The sequence below is a fragment of the Rissa tridactyla genome, chromosome 1, assembly GCF_028500815.1.
Source record: "Rissa tridactyla isolate bRisTri1 chromosome 1, bRisTri1.patW.cur.20221130, whole genome shotgun sequence".
Classification (NCBI taxonomy): domain Eukaryota; kingdom Metazoa; phylum Chordata; class Aves; order Charadriiformes; family Laridae; genus Rissa; species Rissa tridactyla.
The window spans coordinates 133,124,492-133,139,918 of NC_071466.1; positions in this window are offsets into that span (position 1 = coordinate 133,124,492).

Consider the following 15,427-nt stretch of genomic DNA (forward strand, 5'->3'; position numbering starts at 1 on the left):
CCCTAACTGTGCGCGCAGACCCCGATCCACCTCGTCGCTCCAGCACTGCTCTGCTGAGATACCATCAAGCTCTGCCATCTCCTCCTCCACGTGGGGCCACTCCACCACGCGAGCCGCCCCTCCCACGGCACGTCCTGCCCGCCTTGCCAGCCAAGACCAGACCCTACATCCCAAACCGGTGTTGCATTATTCACCCTCTTGCACCTGTAAGAAATCCCCCTGACCCTCTGGCCAGCCGCGGCCCGCACATGCACGCCGTCCCTGCCCATGTACCTTCGCCAAAATGATGCTGACACTGCCCTTTATCTCCGCCCCGCGGAGGAAGAAGCGGTAGGGAAGAGCCAGGCCGCTATTCCACAGATGCTATCCATCCTCCGCACGGATCGAGCGTAACGGAATACCCGGCGCTACAGAAGCGTACAGTGGGTAACGCCACTGCCACACTCATGCGGATCCCCCACAGGGCTTCTCGTTCCCTCTTCTGCGCGCTGACAGCCGTAATCCCCTCTGAGAGGAGCCAGAGGGGTGGCCACACCAAACTCCCCTCCAGAGCCCCCCATCCCAACCAGCAACTGCCGGACACTGCCTGTACCTCCTTTTTCGATGGTTCAGCAGCATGGTGAGAGGTACGATGCCAGCGAAGGACCCGCAAAGGGAGTCAGTGGCTGGGGGTGTCTCTACAGGAGCACCCTGAAGCTCTTGCTGGGCAGGGTGATGATCTGGAGAGGGCTGTTGGCTACCGGTTAGGCAACATGTACTCCAGAGCTTTGGTCACTTCCAAGCTTCCTAACGGGCCACCGCTTTCTCTGTATGACACCTGAGCATGTTTTTATCCTGAATGCCCCCAAGGTTCCCCCACCTCACCTCCAGCTCCTTTATCCTTGTAACTTGAAGTTTCTCGGCCAGTGGAAGCCTTAATTTTCACCCTAAAAAAAATATCCATGCAGGCTATAAGCGATTGTGGTTAGGGTGGTTTTGGTCTTTGTGAGGGCCAAGTAGGTGAAATGGATTCAAAAAAATGAGACTTCTAAATGTTTTCCTTCGATGATAACACCGTGAGATAGATTTCCAGCTGTTTGGCTCTTTTAAGCCTGGAAGTTGCCCTGCCTTGCTGTGGCTTGATTGCTTACCTGGTTTAACTGAACCTCCTGAGTCTGTAGCACTTGGCTTGGAAACAATTACCGCGCTATCTATGTAATGTAATCTTCCCTACCTGCTGATCAGTGGGTGTCAATGCCCCGAGCGACCCCACAGCGCGCTTCCATCAGGGAAAACACCTGCAACACCCCCTCGCTTTGGGGCTGCCGCCCCTGTTAGGGGAATCCAAACTAACCAGAGGAGCCTCCGCACACACCCACCCAGCTCTGCTTCCAAGGACAACTGGGTGAAGCCACCTCTATAACCCCACAGCTACATCCTCGTATGGCCTCTATTTCGATGATTTCTGTAGTTTCCCGCATGGTCTGAGTCACCCGTGGTTCAGGTCCCAGACTGGGGACCCAGGAGAGTGTCCTGCCCTGCTTTCCTCCACCCCCCGGGCAGCCACCCCTGCCCAGGCTTTTATCGGCCCCACGGCCCTTTCTCGGTTTCACTTTCAACAGAGGCATGTTTCTCCAAGGTAACAAGAAGAGCAAAGTGTTACATTGTTTCACCCTGGTGCTGATTTGGTGTTTTCACTCCGGCCAGAAACCTCCGTCCAGGGTTATTTCGGTGCTGCCTGGTGTGAGAGGCAGGGATGGGGGCTGGGAGGGGAAGGGTCAGCATTTTGGAAAGAAGGGAGACTTCCCAGGCCAGCGTGAGCCGTTCGTATGTAGGACACAGATAACAGACTATAAGCGTGATGCTGGTGCTGCAGACAATGTGATCTTAAGAGGTCAGTTTATGGTCTCTCAGGTTATTTTTTGCTACCTCCTTTGGTGTCCAATAACAAAGCAGAGGTGTTAATGAGTTTAGATGCTGGGTGTTGTGATGCTGCCACTGTATTGCTTCGTTTGGATTCTGGGATATAGACATACTTATGTTTTCTTCTCCGTTTTTGCTGTTCCTCTGACTGAGGGTTGCTCTAGCCTGACTGTAATATCTCTTTTGTCAGGTTACATACAACTAGTAACATGAAAAATATCTTTCAGTATCTGTGTAAAACTGGTATCACCCGATGTATCCATGAATGTGATGCTGTTCCTCAAGGGCTGCAGATGCATTTCACCTCTTCCTTTAACCTCGTTTTGACCGTTTGTAGCTCATGTGAACAGACTTACCCCTTGTGTTTTCTATTCAGCAGCCCTGTAGGTTGTCCCGGTCATACTGATGCTTGCCATGGCTCTGAGCTGAGGTCTTACAGCTTCTGCCAAGTAACTTTGAAGATCTCGCGATTTCTGGGAAGTCTTGCCTTTTATTTTTCTTTGGTAAGGCAGAGAATTTTACCCTAAACCATTTTGAGAGGGGAAGGGTATCAAACTCCCAGATAAGTAACTTTTACTTTGAAATTAGCAAGAAAGTGGTCTAAACTTTCACTCAAGGTTCGGTTATTGTCCCAGAGTCTGTGCCTCTTCACCACCACCCCTATTTTAAACTACCTTGTGAGAATCCTGCATCCACAACACCAGCAAAAGCAATTGTCCTGAACTCTGCAAGTCTTCCGCAACACTACAAAGCTCTTTCTTCTGCCCGAGATAGTCTTCTCCACTTCCAGATCTCTGCAAAGTCTCCACAGCTAGCTAAGGATATCTAAATGATCCATTTTCACTGTTGCTTTCTTCATTGTGCCCCCCAACCCCATTCTATTTTGTTTGTTTGTTTGTTTTTTCACCGGGAAGCATGAGCTTATTTGTTTAGCATAATGGAAAGTATCTTTGCTTTGATGTCAGACACGGAAGAAAATGACACAAGACATAGTCTCCTTGTCTTGTGGAGAACAGACAAGAGCCCCTCCTGTCATGTCCAAGAAGCTGCTCCTGCTGCAAACAAATGCCACTGGAAGAAGAGGCAGAAAGAGCATTTGGGAGTATAAAACCAGAATAAGATCAAGATCCACTGAACAGACGATGTGTGCTTCTCTTTTTGAGAACAACATGCTAGTGTCGATGGAGGATCCAGTCTCTCTAACAGCCACCTAGGTGAGGACTGCCCATATGCCAGCATGACTCTGCATCTACTTCCCGTTAGGAGAGCGACAGTTCAGACTCCACTCGGCATGAGCCTCTGCTCCTGTTTTGCCAGGAGAAGGAGGGGGCAGGGTGAATGCAGCCGGAGCCACACCACGTCAGCCAGACGTGCAGGGTGCATGAGGCAGGGCCAGTGGCAGAGAAGTGAGGCGGCGGGGGGGGGGGGAGAGATAGAAGAGATTGGGGACTGCTCAGCCCCCCTGTAAATCTGAACTGCCGATCTCTATCTCTCTATGGTTTGCTAGTTTGCTTGCTTTAAAGAAAACATCACAGACATACTTGGTACTGACACCTATAGCTAAGGTTACTTGATATTTTCCATCACAAGTCTGTTTTCAGTTACTCAGAACTTTGCCAGCCATCAGACATTCAGATTCGAATTTTCCATGTTTATCTTCACCTTTTATTTTTCCTGAAGATGGAGGCACTTAGTAAGATGTAAGAAACAAATTGTTATCTTGCAATTGTAAAAATTTGACTTTGCAACATTACCAGTCTTTTAACCTAGAATTTTGTATATAATGAATAATGAAAGCTGGAAGCAATACCCAAAAGTTAAGGATGCTTATTATCGTTTTTAGGTTCCCATCTCTCTAAAGAGCCTTAGATAGAGCTGCCCTGCTCCCTCCCTTCTTCATGAAACAAACAGCTGTATTTGGTCAGAGAAGAAGAAAGTGGTCTCAAAGGGACTGCAGTAGCGACCTATTGGTTTGAGCTGCCTGAATTGCAATTCTGTGACAGCTACTTTTGCGCCCTGTATTAAAGCTGGTGCGTGCTGGCAAAAAATCGCCAAGACTGGGCCCCGTCTCCTCTTGAGCTCAGAAACACTGAAAAAAATCAGGCTGGGATGGAATTCTCCTTCATCTCCTACCTCCAGCTGGATGTGGGAGAGGAGTTTCCAGCACTGCACCCAGCAACAACTGCGCTACAGGGAACATTGCAAATTAGCCTGGAGGTTGTACACCCCATTCGGTGGGGGAAGCGGAGCAGGGCCGACAGACTCGGCTTTGCCTGAGAGGAGATGGACACCGGAGACTCAGATCTCAATGCGATACCAACTAGGTCCCCTTCAGCTCAAAACCAGCCAGCGGTTTGCAAACCTGCCAGAGCCACCAGAGCCGGGAGGAGGTTTTCCCATGTCCCGTAGCAGGCAATAACACCAGCCAGGTGACTCTGGGGCTGCGTCCTCGGTGCAGAAACCAACCATCACACACCAGGTCCGGCTCCGAGATGAACTTCTCGGGGATGGGTCTTGCTTTGTGCCACGTTTCTTGAAGTTGCCAGCTCCTAGGGACTTACGCAGCAAGTTCTTTCTTAAAAAAAGGTACATTTGGGACCAATGTTTAAGGGCCATTCTTATCACAAGTCACTGGGACGCTCTGGAGCTCCGGTTTGAAGGGCTGCGTGGGGAAGAAAAAATCCCATTCCTCAACTAGGAAGGCAACACAATTTCGCCCGGAGAGCAAGCAGAAGCCCGCAGACTGCTGGAGGCGGCAGCGCCCCACGGCAGCCTCACCACCCCCGGGGACCCGGCCGAGGCTTCCTACCAGACCCACGCCAAGTCGGCAGCCGTGGCCCCCACCGCCTGTGTCTGATGTGTAGCCCCCCCATCCCCCTCCATTCCCGTCCCTCAGCCCCGAGGGGCGACGGGCCGCAGGGCTCCCGGCCAGCCCCCACCCCGCCCCGCCGCGCCGGCCGCATCCCATAATAGTTCACAAAGGCGACTCCATCCCATAATAGCCACCCACGGGAAACGCTCCATAGCAACCACCCCACTCCCCACACCGTGGAGCAGACATCCCATAATACCCTGGCGGCTTTATTGGTTATGACTGCCGAGAGGCTGGGGGGGAGGGAGGAGACGGGGCGAGGGGGCCCCGGGGCGGGCGGCACCGGGGCACCGGCAGGAGGCGGCGGGCGAGCGGCGGAGGTGTGCGGGGGGGGATGATGGTGTTTTCCCACCGGGACAGGCCTGCAGCTCCCCCCCGCCCCGGGCTGCACCGGCATCCCATAATAGCACACCCCACATCCCCCCCACCCCCCCGCGCTGCATCCCATAATATTTCCCGCCGTAGGTACAGCGGCATCCCATAATAAGTCGCCCGGTCACACGCGCTGGGGAAATGGTGCCATCCCATAATACTCCCCTCGCCCCCCTCACGCCGGCTGCGGCGGGGCCCTGCCATCCCATAATAGCCGCCCCCCCCCCGCCTGACGGGGGCATCCTCATCCCATAATACTCCCCCAGCGGCGGGCGGGGGGAGGGAGGGCCGGGCATCCCATAATACTCCCCTGCCACCCACCTGCCCCCCTCCGGTCGCGGGAGGCCTCGCCATCCCATAATAGTCGCGGCTCGCCCTCCCCCGCCGCAGAAGGCCTCGCCATCCCATAATACTCGCCGCTCGCCCTCCCTTCCCCCCCCCTTCCCCGGGCCTCGCCATCCCATAATAGCCGCGGCTGAGGCCTGACCCCGTGGGCCGGACCCCGCCGGCCCCGCTCGCCGCCGGCGGTCGCCGTTCGCCCGCGCGCCCGCCCGCCCGCTCGCCCGGCTGGGCTCCCCGCCGGCTCCCCCCCCCGCCGCCTCCTCTCGCCACAGCCACCCGGCCGCTTCGCCACGGCCCCGTCGCCCGGCTCTGGGCTGGCTTCACCCTCGCATGGCAGGCGGGTAGCCCAGAGCCTCGCCCGGGGTGCCCCCAACCTGTGCCGGGCCCCTCGCCGCGGTGCCCTCCCTACCAACGCACCCACCCAGCCCTCAGCCACCCCGGCCCAGGCTCTGCTTGATGGCCACCCCAGAGTCAGCAGAAAAGCACAGAGATGGAGGAAGCACCACATCGTGCCACTCAGCAGCGGGGCAGCCCAGTATGGATGGAGCCCCCGCTGCCATGGGGCCCGGGCCGTGATGGCATGGCCTTCCTGACGGCCGAGCCCTGACCTAGTTTGCCAGGTGCCATGCCGCCGTCCGCGAGGCCTCCTGCTCCTTGCCCGTGGCCACCATGTGCCGCCTTTCAGTCGGCTCGCAGAAAGCTTTGCTATCCGCTCGCTTCTGCGGTATCGCGCGTCTGCTGTGGAAGATAACTCCTCTTGTTGCCCTCCGCTCAGATGAGCGTGTTTTACTTCTGGACGCAGTTTTTACTGTTGTCTTCGGGTTTTGCTTTCAGCCCCATCACTGCCTTTGTGCCCCTGTTGTATTTAATGTTTATTAGGGGTGGTGGGTTAGAGCTGCTCGGTGGTTTTACTGGACGTATTCGCTACCCATCCTTACATGTACGGCTCAGCGCCTGCAACATTTACTTCTTGTTAAAGCCAGCAAAAGTTTCCCAATATCTAAGGGAGGGCTAGAAGGTATAAACCCCAAAAGCTGCAGTAACAACATCTGAAAGGTTTGTATGCAGAAAAGAACCAAAAAACCTGCATTTTCCCACACCCTGAGTGGAGGCTCCAAAATGACAGACTTTGTGGATTAAAAGTACCTAGGCGGGCTGGGAAACAGTACTTGGCGATGGCAAGGTAGCGAGGTGTTTCCTTGATACTAAGTTGGGTGGGACACAGCGAAGATGCCTGTGTCCGTTCTGTCAGATCCCCGCAAGAACGCGCATGGGGATGAGGTTTCGGAGCAGCATCAGCAAGTTTGGACATCGTGGCGGGGAAAGGCGGGAAGGATTCCGTCTTCCCAGCGAGAAACCCGCTGCTGCAGGGGGAAAGAGGGCTCTCCATTGTGCCTCATCCCGGTGAACCGGGAGAAGGGATCTGCCGGCAGCACGCCCACGGCCGCGCTCCCACCGGCAGCCCCAGCCGCCCTCACTGGCAGCACTGTCGAGGTGTGGTCCCTTTGTCTGGTGGCTTTCCGACAGCGGACACAGGAGCCCCCTTTGCAAACTCCGTGTTTTACAGGGAGTCCCCCTGTGGCAGATCTGGTAACAGGGAAAGCGTCTGCAGGGGAGCGAGAGGCAGCGGAGGATGCAGCCTGCAAAGTGCCACGCGTTTTTTTCTTCTGCCTGTCATACATTTTGTTCGCGGATGATCTTCTGGCATCGGTTAGAAAAAAGCAAGCAGGAGAACGCACGCAGCACTCCACAGTCTTGGAGAAGGAGCTCCGGACTTGGAGTCTGGAAGCACTGAGCCCTTTTGACAATCATTCCCGCTCCCTGTTTTTCACATTTCCGTGCGCTTGGGCACCCACTAAGTAGGTCTCCATGCTGCATCCTCGGGAAGATAGCTTCTTTTACACAGAGAGTAACTGAAGGGCCAGGCGAGGTCATATCAGGCTGAGCTAATACGGAGCTTTAGTTTGCAACGTATGGTCCGTACTACACCATCTGCGTGTGATGTGTTTAGATCAACGTTACATCTGTGTAGTAAAAAATCCGGAACACCTAATGGAGAGGAGGAACTTAAACTGCTCCAAGCCTGGCTTTAATTGGATAGATCTGTGGTTCAGGCACATGCTCACTTATCAGAAATCCATCTGAGTTTGGGTGCTCCTGTCCCCTGGGTGTCCACTACTGACCTACTGCTCCTCTCTCGGCTCTGGCGACAGAGCAGAAGGTGTGCATGCTCGGTGCCTGCTCCAGCTTGAAGTCCGGCATTTCACGGCACGACACCTGCAGGAGGAGGTCTGAGCTAAGGAACCTGGTCCGACCCCAGCGGCCGTGCTTGGATCCCACCAGGGCATCCCACTTTTCAGGGCCTGCCTGCCCTGCCAGCAGCCGTTTTCCTCCTCTCCTCTGTGCGCCCTCCTTCCTCTCTTCCCATACTCCTCAGCCCCCACAGCAGGTCCTGTGCCGTGCAGCCTTCCCCCTCTTCCACCTTTCACGGAGAGAGAGGGGACCTGCTACAGCCGGGCTGCTGCCCCAGGGAGCAGGAGACATATTTCTGCAGGGGCAATAGGTGCCGCTCAGCGCCTGCGTGCTGCAAGCGGGCACAGGAGGGGCATTAGCGTCCCGGGCAACGAGCCACGCCAGCCCGCAGGCTCTCAGTTTGATTGCACTAAGTGAACAGGTGCCTCATCGTTTAAGAACTCACCAAATTTAATTACGCCACTTCAAAATGTTCCATCTTAGGTGAGGCTCGAACATGGCCACATTAGCCATTTTTAGAGGTGTAACGAGACTGTTTTAAAGTGGATTGATTTACACTGGTGACGCTGCTAACAGAACAACCATATTATGAAAAACTCCAGGTTTCAGGTTTGCCCTTCTCTCTTTCCAAAGAAATATTGCAGGCTTTGTGTGTGAAGTAGCTGTTTCCAGCCATCAGGCCTCATTTCTCCATCTGCCTCGCAATCCAGACAAAGCTTCTGAGAAGGCACGACCTATGGCAAAGCAAGGGCCCTATTCCTGCTTTCTTCTGAAGTTCTTAGGGACAGCGATGTGACTGATCCCAAAGTGGCAAGTTCAAACTCCAGAATTTTGCAAGGCGAAAGTTACCAGCAGAGCTAGAATTAGACTGTCTGGGCATTCCCGCTGTAAACCGTTCAGTTGCTTATAACTTTTATGATTGAAGCGGAAATTTTCCATTCTGGCTGCCTGCCTACATCTGATTCTTTTATATATTTTTTTTTTTCTTTTAAAATATGGCTTCAGCCTGAACATTTAATCTACTCAGGGGCAAAAAAAAAAAAAGCAGGGAAAACCATCTTGGTTTAGACCATTAAAGTGTATGTTAAAAAGAACAGCCCTTTACTATGAACAACTCCAGGCCAACTGCTTCGGAGGAGGAAGCTGAAGCCTACGAAGGAGTGCTGTCCTCGCACCAGAGCTACACTACTCACTAGCCCCAGAAAAATCCACACGGAATTTTGCTTCAATGATAAGCCAGTTTATACAGGCTCTGGTAGGGACACTTTAGACTTTTCACCGGGCAGTTCTTCAAAGATCCGCCGTCACTGACCACTCGCTGTCTCACAAAGGTGGGCTAAGCATGTTGTAGGGTCACGGGGGAAAGCCACCCCTCTTCTGCCACCACTGCCCCACCTTGAGCTGCCAGAGCAAGCACCCAGTCGCTGCTGACTGCTCTGGGCCAGACAGGGCGAAGGAGGAGCAGGTGAATTCAAGGAGGACAGCGAGTCCCTCGGGGAAGGGAAGCACGGAGAACAGATGAGGGCAAGGAGCCTGATGATACTAGAAGTGGTATGGGGGTTAATACAGAAGGAGTTATTGGAAAAGGAAGGGGTGGAAAAGGGAGAAAAGAACATTGGCTGGCCGAACAATGCGACTAGATTGAAAATCAGAGTACATGGTGTTAAAAGTGTAAAAAGACTGATAGCTGTAGTGGAAGCAGGGCCTAGAGAGAGGGAAGACTAGGACAAGTTGAACAAGCAAGCGAGTCTGGGGAGCTGTGGAGAAAGCAGGAGTAAGGAGCCAGTGAAATGAGGAGAAAAGGGGAACTAAAGGTGGTGGGAAGGGTGTAACAACACTGGACCTGGAGACAGGAAAGAACAAGCGGTGCCAGGCTCATTAAGGAGCCAGAGGGCAGGAAGATCACTCAGTTAACCAGGTAAAGAGATTTGAGGAGGAAGGGTGGGCAAGGAGCGGGCCAGGCAAGCACCAGTGTCTGTCCTGTTCTAGGGGCACAAGCAAACCCTCAGGTTCCTGCATCTCATTGTTCCTGAGTCATGATTCAGGAGTGCTGAGGCTGGCAGCACTGCTACTGTGAAGTGCTAAAGGTGAGAAGGAAAAGGAAGAAAGAATAAGATGGAGGGGATTCTACAACAGCTTCTGAGTTGCCATTCTCCACCTGAATGAATGCAAAGGAGTTACTCCTAGAAAAGATCTGCCTCTTTCACTAGCTGGTAAATGACATCCTGAGACCATTTTATGAGCATCCTGGTCTCCACATCTTCATCCGCTCCCTTTCCAGACTCCTTGGTAATGTCAGAGAGACTGAACCAAATGAATGAAGACACATCTCTTTTAAAGCCTTTAATTAACAAATCCTACATTTTGGGGGTTGGGGGGGTGGAGTTAGCAGAACAGATAGAAAGCTCTTCATGCAAAAAACCTTAAGGGACTTCCGAGGTCTGTGCTGTACCTCTTCCTAATTCCTACCTGCTCTGCCCACTTCCCCTTACAATTACCATACCTGCCCCCCACACTGGCTTACTGCTGAAAGGGGTTTCACCAAAATTGCTGATGGGGCCAGTGACTGGGATGCCGGAGCTGGATGGAGTCCACCCAAACTGTGTTGAAGGCTGTGATTCTCCTTTACCCACCCTCTTCAAAAACTGTGATGCCATGGAGGATAAAGTGGGGCAGGCTGACAGTGGCCGAGCCCTACAAGGTGTGCCATTCCCAGACATGTTTCTCTCGCTACAACAACCCCTGGTGTGTTTGCTGACAAGTGCAGTCACCTAGACTTGAAGTAGAAACAAGGATGGAATTAAGAAACCTGCCCTAAGCTGCACATAGGAACAATGTCGGATGTTAAAGTTGGTCTTCAAGTCTTTGTGGTACCGTCTTCTTTAAAACAATTCTTTCCTCAATAGCCGAATAAACTCCACCAGCCAGCTAAAACAAGGACATTGCACTTTACCAACAAAGTTTCCAGTTTACCCTGCAGCAGCTGCACGGAGAGCCAAGTGGAATCTCTCTTTCTGTAATTTGCCCACTTTTATGGATGCTCAGGCTATTTTTGGTCTTTCTTCCCTGCACCCCCCCACTGAAAAGCTGTGGAAGCAACAAAAGGTTAGAAAGAGATGCTGAGTTTTCTTGACCAGCTCTCTCTTCAAAATTATAGCCTGGGAATTACTCCCTAAGCTATTTGGGGAAGGAAATTGAGAAGGATTTGATACAGGTTTGGTGCAGGACATGAAGTATCAACTGGCACTCATGAGCTACAAGAGATCGGGCAGCTGTAAGCTCCAAGTGGCTGCAGGTTCAGACACAAGCGAAGCCCCATCTCAGATTCCAAATGCATCCATCACTGTGGCATGAGTCCAAAGAGCTGAGACAAAAGGCTGTTCTGGACATTTTCCCTGGCATCCACGCACAGAGACAGCACTATGAAGATCCTGCGTTCTTGGTGGGATCACTGTGCTGTCAGTGTCTCAAAATGTTCCTCTGGTGAGGACCATAAGCATCTTCTCCAGTAGGTCCCAGAGCTTTTCCTGTTCCTTTCAAGCTCTGTTGCAGTGCAGTGTCTGATGTCTCACAGGCAACCCTGGCAATCTGAAACATAAAGCAGGACAGCTACCCTCCACGGCGCTCGGCTGCTAACGGAAACGCTGCACAGGGAAGAGCTGTCTGTCAGACTCAGATTCCCACCCACCATCCCGCTCAGCCCAAAAGGCAGGAAAAGCGTTACCGGATCAAACCGTCAGCGCTGAGGAGGTTATTTCTCAGGAGCACTAACACCATCTCCATGCTAAACCCAAACCAGTAGGAAACACTTATTTTTTAAAAAAATTTTTTATTTTTTAAATGGGGGAAGGCTACCCCCTATAGAGGCTTACAGAAGTCAACCCAAGGACGGACACAGAAGTGGTGAAAAAGGCAGGCACAACCAGCTTGATCCCCTGTTTTGGTGCCCCTGGGAAGCTGCTCTCCCAGTTGAATGATGTTTTTGGGGCAAAGTGCCTCACATTTTTGGAAAATAATAGTTTTTCTTGGTACTTTCAGACAGCATGTCTAGAGAACGACATGAAGAAGGACAGCATGGAGGGAACAGGGTCAGGTTTGAAGAAAGCAAAATGGAGAATTGTGTGTATGACAGGGCCGTCCCAGGCTTCAAAAATAGCTCAGGTGATGAGCCTGACCATTTCCCTTTGAAGCATCGATGTCACCCTGCCTGTGGCAATGATCCACTTATCAGATTGACGATATATTGCTACTGGCAGTTGTTCTGAAACATCTAAAGTCAATAAATACGATTTCTAAATTAAGTAGACAGAGAATTTTCCTATTGCTTCTCCTATATTTAATTCTTCCTTGTCCGGTAAGTCACAGTGTCTCGCCCAGTAGCTTTTCTTTCCCTTGCCATTAGGAGGTACAAAGTGCAGAATGACAGAATGACCCATGTCACCTTTTTGTCTGTCTTCCCCTTTTACTTTCTAAATTTCTCATTCATATTACCTCTGAACTAAGATGGCATTTTCCCGTCGATTATAGCCGTGGGCTCTTTGTCGAGGTAATAAACTTTGTGCAACCAACTGCCAGATCTCATTGGTATCTTCCTGTCACTGTGTTTCTTCCCGACTAAGTCCCCATATCACTTCCCTCCTCTGGAGGCAGGTCCCTTTTGGAGCACTGAGCGGGCGTGTTGGTGGTTCAGGTTACGCTCGAGGTGGGGCGAGCAAGGCAACCGGGTCACAAAGACAACCTCTGATTCCCAGGCCAACCACTAATGCTTCGCTAGCCATCGCAACGCACCCCAAAACCAAGCCAGCTTGTGGCAGCACCTATCCTTTCCCTGCTCGTCTCCAATAATTTCAGCAAGCGCTAACGAGGCATCGTTCCTACGGCTGCAGGAGTCTCCCACATGTCTCCCATACATCTCCCACATTTGGGTCTCTCACAGCACCCAGATTCAGGTCTCTAATAGCGTCCCCCCCTCACCCCGCCTCGGCTCCACAGCCTGCCCGGCACGCTGCAATGCTTTCAGTGGCTGCACAACAGCGACTGCTATCCCTAAACTGCACCTAAGCTGCATGTTTCCCCAACGCTTTTTTTTTTTTCCATTTTTAACCTCCCTGTCCCCTCTGAATAGGCTGCAATCATGCAAATCATCCCGCCGGGGTTTTTTTTTTTTTTTTTTGTAATGCTAATTATATCAAATGCATGCTCATCAATGAGAATGTCTAATTCCCCTTGCTCATTATCTAGTTGTCGCACACTGATACAGGAGCATCTGAAAACTCATCTCCTCTGTTGCGGACCCCTTGCCACCACCTTTGCAGCCCCTGCCTCTGCCCCAGAGCCCCCAGGTGACGCCGGGCATCAGCACACACACCAAATTGTCCCATAAAAGCCACCAGTCCTTTACCCCTTCTTGCAAAGGCTCGCGGCTTGAGGCTTTGAAGTTTGATTCGCAGAGTTGCCTGGGTCTTGTATGTGTGACTGAAATCAGTAGGAGTGACACAAAGAATGTACATGTACTACATAGCACTCCGAAAAGTGACATCCAAAGTAATTCAGAACACACATTTTAGCTGCTAAGTTTCCTGCCTATAGAATAGTAATAATACCATATCGGCTTATGGGCCTCTTGTGAAAGAAGTTAATTCAAATTTATGAAGCCATTGGATGCGGTAATGATAAATACTCCAGAAAACCATGAGAAGATCAGTAGCGCTGTTTGCAGAACGCAGTTCATTCAGATATGTGCAGTAAATAGCTGATGGATTTGTAGACTGCATGTGTGGAAAAAAAAAAAAAAGAAAAATAGCAAACAGCTACTTTTTTTTTTTTTTTTTTTTTTACTCTTTTTGTGAGCGGTGTTCTTCCTACGCAGGGAACAAAGAAGGGACTTCGTGGAGAAAACAATCTGTCATTGCGTAACCAAGGACAACCGTGACACCTATGCACAAGGAGCCCACAAGGAGAAAACTAAGTCTGGCATTTCCGAACCCAAAGTGCAGGCCTTCGAAACCTTTTTTTGGGGTGCGTTTGCGTTCATTTCAGCGCTCCCTAAATGCACGCGTTCAGCATTTGCTGGCCTCTGACCAGGTAAAACCCTCACGGAAGACGCTGACCGGTGCGATGGGCGAGGTTACTGTCAAAGGCTTTTACTGTTGTTGCTTCCCTGTTCTTCACCTCGCACTGGGCTGTTGCTGTCCTGACAACAAAATTAACTCCCCTTCTCCTCCGGGGAAGTAGCGCTTGCACCTTTAATTCATCCTGTTTTACAGCTTCTTCCCTTTATTACCATTTAATTTTTTTTTTTTTTTAATGGCTTTTTCCCAAAGGCTGAGCGGGCTGGAGAGGAGGACAGAAGAAACAGAGCCGTGCCCTGCCGCAGGACAAGGCAGGGCAATCAGCCTCGGTGGCTGCGCTCCTGGCAACGAGCCCCCCGGCTGGCAGCGCTGGCCACCAACGCCCGGCGGACACCGGTCCCCCTCCTCCCGCCCTGGCCCCAGCTCGCCCGGGGGGGCCGGGTACCCGCTTCCCCGGTCCCGTAAAGCCAGTTCCAGCGCCCTACGAGTCGCTGCCGTGGTGGGCGCCGGGCTGAGAGGGGAGCGGCCACCCCGGTAGCCCCCCCCCGGCAGCCCCAAGTCGAGCCCCAAGTCCGAGGGCCGCGTCCTCTTGGGGACAACCGGTGAGTGCCCTCGGCCCGGCCACGCTGCTTTGCCCCGGTGCGGCGGTTGCGGCACCGTCCCCGGGGCATCCGGGGAGGGGGTCGGTGCTGCAGGGAGCTGAGCGCCCCCCACCGCCGGGTCCTTCCCTTGCGTCGGGGTCCCGCGGCGGCCGTGTGCCGAGAGCCCCCCCCGCCGGGGGGGTACCCGCCGGTTCGGCTCCGCGCAGCAGCCGCCGCCGCCGCCGGCGGGTGCCGCTGTTGGCCGCGGAGAAGGCGAGCGGGGCCGGGCGGCGGGGCGGGGAGCGGGGCGGCGGGGGGCGGCAGCCGCCTCCGCCCGGTGCAGAGCCGCCCTCCCGGGGGGAGGGGGGGGGAGCTGCAGGCTGTCACCGCGGGGGAGGGCCGCTTGCCGCTTTGTGTTTAGCAAACGCTCCGTGTCTCTCGTGTGTGGTCGCCGAGGGACGGGTAGGTGCAATCTCTGTGCTGGTTTGGAAATTCTTTTGTTGTTTCAGATTGAAAAGCATCAACCGACCCGAGTCAGAAAGCAAAGGGTAATGTTCATCACGACGACCTTTTCCGTCGCAAAACATTCATTTTGGTGAAAGCACACCCTTCCCTCCCCCCCCCCCCCATCGTTTCAGCTAGCCCTGGCTACGTCTGGTTCGGTGTGTTTTTCCCACACAGGCGCTCCTGGGCTCCTAGGAAGGCAAAGAATAAGAGGTTGAGACCCTGCAGGTATCTCTCTGAGGCTGGAAGAGGCTGTTCCAGGTGTCGCACCATGCTGAGGGTTTGGACCCGTCATTCGAGTCCATTCCTGACGCAGTGACAGTTTGCATTACAGCCCAGTGATGTCTGTACTGGTTTTCTCCCCCTCCCCCCCCTCCCCCCTTTTTTTTTTCACCCAGAGTCAGAAAAATCTCTTTCATCGTCCCTTTGTGGTGCAAAGTTTGATCTTTTCCCTTCACCCCTTGCTCTCCCGGAGAAAAGTACTTTCTTGTTCCCTTGTGTTTCAGGGACCGAAGCGGAGAGTGACTGCC